A 6,605-nucleotide genomic window follows, 5' to 3' on the forward strand; every position below is an offset into this window, starting at 1 on the left:
CTTCTCTGCAGAGCAGTGCCAAAGATTTCTGAAACAGAAATCAGCTTCATCAGCAGAGAAAATTGCATACAGGCACTGTGATGAATGCTCTTAATCAGAAAGGTGTCTGTAAACACACGTGTTTATCTTAAGTTGCAAAGTCAGCATGTTGACAGTCAATTGAGACTTAACTCTTGGTTACTATGTTACTTAGTTTCCAGCAGGGAGAGAAAGTACGAAAATCCTCACAAAGATGCTATTTTTCTGCCTGATCCTGTAAAATCTACTGGACTGCAATAACAACAATAACAACAACAGTAACAACAATAATAATAACAACATGTGCCTAGAGTATCGATCTCTGTCCTTTTAAGCTTTGCAGTTTTTATTTATAACACTGCCTAACACATATTACGAACTTTTAAGAGACACATGAAAATTATCTGGGCTGAAAAGTGTGCTGTTAGATGATAGCGAGTCACAGGGACTACTGGAATGCAAGGCTTATCTGCTAAATCACCCCTGTTCTTACAGGGTACCCGGTATAAACAGGCAGAGCTGTAAGAGCTGTTTGATGCGGCAGACAGATACTCTCAGGTTTGTAAGAAAGGGGATGGAGCCTTATTTGTAGATGGAAGGAATTCGAAATCCGGAATTCCCCTTCAGAAAATGGAGAAAAAATTAACCAAGCTCAAGAAGATTCTTGGGCGTATCACTGATTATGCTAACAAAAAAATTAAACACTGTAAAGTGGGTGCTTGTGGGCATTAGCAGCATGTGTCTTCACTTGGTTTAGACCACAGACACCTTAATGCCTCACTTAGAGTTTACCTTGGCCTTGACACGTGACTTAGAGAGCAGAGACAAGACTGGGGGGAGAGACATGGGCAGAAGTGAATTCGGATTTTGGGGAGAACTAGCAGGCACAGATTTGTGGTCTCTATAACTGAAACTGCCATCATAGTAAGAGGGGTATCAACAACAGTGTGAAACGTCAGAGTAGGGAAGGGAACATGTACAACCCTACAACACCAGTCCTCCCACACAACTGGATACTTACTATTTCCTTGTGAATGGAATGAAATTAATTTGGAACAATGGATACAATGAACTAAGGATCTCAAAACTGACAGGTGCATATTACCTGGGCAGAGGCATGGGACAAGAAAGCCTGATGCTGTATCACTGAACTCAGTAGGAATGTTTAAATTTAGCTCAGTGGATGCAAGCTGTGAGAGGAAAGGCTGATGGCGCTCCAGGAGCCTATCACCCAATCTGTCTTGGTGTCTAGTGTTACCTGTGCAGGGGTGCTGGAGAAGAACCCGCGAGAGGGTCTCATTTCTTCACATCTGCTCAAGTTGTCCTAGACATTCAGATTGTCTCTGAACCTAAGTTATAGAAGAAAAGAAGAAAACAGACAGCAGAAGTGTTGAGAACCACTTTAGACATGTTCCACAAAATATGTACTAACGAGGCGGTTATAACTTAATTTTGTAACTGTAGGGATGTGAACAAATCTTTTGAGGCTTGAATCATTATGCATGTATAGCTTCAGGGCTTTCCATTCTGTAAAGGCATGCTTACCTATGTACAAGATGAAAATTAAAGGAGCTGTTCCATGTCACTAAAACCAGAATGTGTTGTCCCTGAAAGGTGAAAGAATGTCTTACATCTTGCCAAACCACATAGCTGCTGCTTTTTGGTGTGAAATTATCTGACTGTGCTTTACTACTCTGTACTGTATCTCCTTTATCTTCCTGGCAGACAACTCTGCAATTTTATTAGTATTTGCGTAAACGAACATTGTCTTGCACAAATGGTTTCTATGGAACATATGCAGTACTTTTATTTTTCTTGGTAAACTATAAACATTGGCAACTGAGGTGACTTATATGTTATGACCTTACATTTGAGCTGTCAGTAGATTACACAGGGAAATATTTGTACTGGTAATTGCTCTCCTGTTCTTAACTCCCAGAAATAATATCTTAAATAAATATATATATAAAATATAAAACACAAAATATAAAATATAATATATACTTTTATTAAGAGTATCTGAAAGGGGTTTTTTTTTGTATGAATATGTCAAAGTCTATATTTTCTAAACAATATTATTTTGATAATTGTCCACGTAAACCAACATGCCTGTCTGTCTATGAAAAGTGTTTGCGAACAGAAAATCATTCTTGAATCTTAATGTTAGCCGTAATGATTACTATATTAGCTAGAGGTCATAACCATGAGAAATGAGGAACTCAGCTTTGCATGTTCCTGGTAAATAAACAACAGAAATACATTTACATAACCTATACTCTAATGAAAGAGTATATCTGAAGAGGAATGTTTTATTAATACCCTGGCTGCTGTGTTTTTACAAAATGTCATTAATAATAATAATATTTGAAGACTTGGAAAGCTAAGGTCATGAGTGACAAAACTGTTAATTACCGCTGCAATGATTTTTTACCTTGCTTCTGTGTGACTGAAAACTCCACTATTTCGCTCTGCTCCTTCTCTGATTGCCTCTGGCTAGAAATTTTGGCTCTGTTTCCTCTGTCTCTTACTCCTATTACCCCTGAAGCAGCTAATATTCCTCCACTCCCTTTTCAAGTTCCTCCGTCTTATTAATAGCAACTATTCTGGTGCCTGATCTTCAGATTTCTTCCTGAGCTTTCCTTGTCATCAGCTTTCCCTTGTCCTCCACACTTCCAATTGCTAAAATAATGCTTTAGTTATCCTACTGTTTCCTACCAGGGCATTTGGTGGTTTCAAGCCAATTCCTGTTGGTTGTTCTGTGCTATTCTGAGTTACAGTCCTCTCAGCTGTAAAACAAATGGTCAGAAGAGTGAATGAGGTAAATTGATAACATTCCATATCAAACCAGACTTGGGTTTTTTTCCTTATTATAAAGCCTAATATAAGATTTCTTGCAAGTGTAATGGGATTAAATAAAATCTCGGTTGTGGAGCACAAAACATATCTGGGCAACCTTTCCAGAGAACAGTTGATCATTCTGTAGGTATTAGCAACTTTTGGACTCATTTGGCCATTACCTTTAAAAATAAAATTAAATAATCTAGAAAAACTAAATGTAAAAAATGGGTTTTGAATGAACCCCTTGTATTTTTGACTGGATATTCAAATCAACTAGAAATGCAAAGGAGGAAGATTTGTTTATCACCTGTACTTCCTCTGTCTGTCCTATGATCTCAGCTTACATGAGAGTCCAGGCAGCTGTTTGTGTATGCTTGAATGGCTGAAGATTTAAGGTTGAAGTCATTATACTGAATTCAGATTAATTTCTAACTCTAATGAAAGACACTGTGCTCTAGAACTTAAACCTTCCACTTCTGAGGCAGGAAAGCTGACCATAACCAAGATACTAATGAGCATTTCAGAAATTTACACTAAATGTAACACTTCAACAAGAAGGAAAGATGTAAAAGAAAAAAGGAATTTAAGGTAACATCTCATATGTTTTTCCCCACTATAGATCCTTAAGGGTTTTAAGTTTAACACGTGGTACCGTTTTAAACAATTAAATTTCTTAACATTTCTGCAACAAAATTATTTTCAGTTTCACTTAAATCACAGTTACTCACAAAGTGATTAAAAGGGACAAAAGTGGTGAAGTCTTTGTTCACTTACCAACTCCCAGTTATTATATAATAGGTCTGTTTACGCATTAATTTTGCAACCTGTGTTGTGTCAAATAAAAATGGCAACCTTTCTCACATATTTAATCTAGTCTGAAAGAGCTATCAAAACAGACACAGACACAAGAGCTATCAAAACACCACACAGGGCCACGTTCCATGGCCACCAATAATAGTGTGGTTCTAAATACAGACATGCCTGTCACACATGGCATCCTGGTATATATTGTTAATGACTTCTTACTTGCTTTAAGTAAATTATTTACTAGTCTTTCATTATGAAAAACTTCACAAGCCAGTAAACCCAAGTTCCTGAGGATTCAATGAGTAATCAAAACTTCTACATTGTAAAAGACGTGGATGATTTGAAACTCCTATGAAGCGATCTCCTACGCTTTGCTATACCATGTTAGCACCTGCCACTTTATTAGAAAAATCAAATATTTCATGTTCCTTGACTTTTTTGAGAAATACAGAGTTTCAGAAATCAGCATGGACAATATCAGCAGGTAGAAGTTTGTGGGCATGACCAGTTTGGCAGATTTTGATCTTTTTGCCTCTGCATAATTTATTATATGTGGATTGTAATTTCAAAATAAGAAGGGTGAAAAAGAATGTCCTTGTATGAACGAATAATTGGTGAAAAGATAGTAAGGGAAGGTGTGAAGGGAAGTCATCAGTGGAGTTCTTTAGTAATTTATACGCTGACATTTTTTTGTTCAGCAACAATCTGGAAAGGGAGAGGAGCAATGAGATGTGATAGCTTGCCAATCCATAAAAGTATTCAGAGTAGCAAGGATGAGGGAAGGCATTAGAAATGAGGTCAGAAAGACCTTATAATACAGAGTGAGTGGTCAGAAAAAAGCCAGATAAATTATGTACGTAGGAAAAAAAGATCCCTGGCTTCAAATATAGGCAGGTGGACTCTGAGATGAAAGCTGTCACTTAGGAGCAAGATCTCATTCCCATAAAAGTATCAACTCAATGCACTGTGTCATCCTCAAGCCACCAAGTTCAAGTTTTACCATATCTAGTCCTTGAGTAGTACTAGATATAGTTTAAACCACTAGCTTACATAAAACAGCCTAATGGTTTTCTATTGCTCACCTTCAATGAAACAATTTACCAAATTTCACATTATTTAGCCTAACACACTCAAGTATTTCAAGTTGTGCTGGAAGGAAATGAGATTTAATCTTTTATTCTCATTCTCAATGTTCTACTCTAAGTTTGTCAGCAATTCATTCATGCACTACCTAGGGTGCTGAGCCTGCAAGCCAGTGAGCCACTTCAGCTTGCATCAAATTAACCCTAATGAGATTGTTCAGCTTACAGAGCATGCTAAGCTCTGGGAAGAACAGGCCCAGTTGGAATAGAACTACTTCCTTTTTTCTCTGTCCATGAATAAGTTAAAAGCATCTAGGCTAAAAAGTCAAACTTAAAATATGAAGGCATTTTAAGGGGGCTTTTTATGAGGGGACAGTAGCTCAAAATGCCACAGACAAAACAGAAATGAGATAGTGGTGCTAATATACATTTATTTCTTTCAAAAGACAAATAGATCCAGGTACTGAAAATTCTTAGCAGAACTTTTAGCAAAATAAACTGCTTCAAAATGAATGTGAAAGATAAATACACAGAAATAAAATTGACATTGGGCAGCAACTTCCAGTTGTGTCTTTTTAAAAGAGCTGCCATATCTATTAGGACGAAATGAAAGAAGCAGCACAAAAAACTCCTTTCCATCCATATGGTGGCTAGCATAGTGCCCTATTGATCCACACAACCTACTAAACACGTATTTTACCCCTTCCTCAGGAAGGATTCAAGATTTGTTTGAACTGCTATGTGCAAAGTTTACCCAGACTATTTGGCTTGCTTTGTAACTAAGTGCTGCTGTAAAAATTGCACCAGCTGTGCTGGAGGATGTAGCAGGTCCATACCAGAGGAGTGTCTTTGTAACATCTGCAAACTCAGCATTGTTTTTAACTCTCCAAGTTTTCTAGTCCTGATGCACGTGATTGCATAGAGTCACATCTTGGTTTGCTTAGATATCTGGTAAGATTGATATCAGAAAGGGATCTGGCTAACACCCAAGTTTTTGGCAGGAATAACAAGCACTGGCTTATGTGCTTCAATGCTGTCTGTTCCCAAAAGCTCTGTAACAATCTGTAGAAACACGGCTGTACTAAGGTTTGTACTGAGCTTGACTAAATGTGCAGCCAGCCTATACCAAAGCCTTGGTTACTTAGCTTTTGTGCAGCCCTGCTGCAGAAGAGTCTGTACTTCTACCTTCCCTGTGTAGCGGCACTCATACCTGTGACAGATGCTTTTGTGAGGTGCCAGGCAGGATCTTCTTGGAGAATGATAGTCCAAAAGTCATCACAGATTTTAACTGAATCACAGGGGTTTTTCCCTTATTCAGGATAATTTAAAGGTTGTCCATGACATCATTGATGTAACACGAACAAACTTCATAGGGATAAAGCAGATATCTGGTTTTTGACAAAAGTTATGGATGATGTATTGATTATTGGTATATTTTCAATAAATGCTTTCTCCCCCCCTTTTCCCCCCTTTTTTAAAACCAAAAAATCTGGAAATAACTTTAAAGCATGTTCCAATTATGTTTTCAAACCCTCAATAAAAGCAGAGGCTGAGACAGCTAAAGCATTACAAGATCACGCTGCTAATTTCAAGTGCGAGTGAAAACTCAGTACTTTATCTGGGGCTATTCCTGTACTTGGGGGATTTCCAGTCCTGTCACTGGTGGCGTTTCGATGCTGTTAGGAACATGCGAGTGTCGGTAACACTTGGCTGTAAACGTGCTCATGGAGTTTGCGAGAATTAATGCTGTTTGGATTTTTTTTTTTTTTTTTTTAACAAAAGGTTCTTTTTTAAAAAACCAAACCAAGCTACAAAAGGAGCGTGGGAGCAGCTCTCGCTCCTGCGAAGGGATTTTCTTAG

Source organism: Corvus hawaiiensis, chromosome 5 (assembly GCF_020740725.1).
Source record: "Corvus hawaiiensis isolate bCorHaw1 chromosome 5, bCorHaw1.pri.cur, whole genome shotgun sequence".
NCBI lineage: Eukaryota > Metazoa > Chordata > Aves > Passeriformes > Corvidae > Corvus > Corvus hawaiiensis.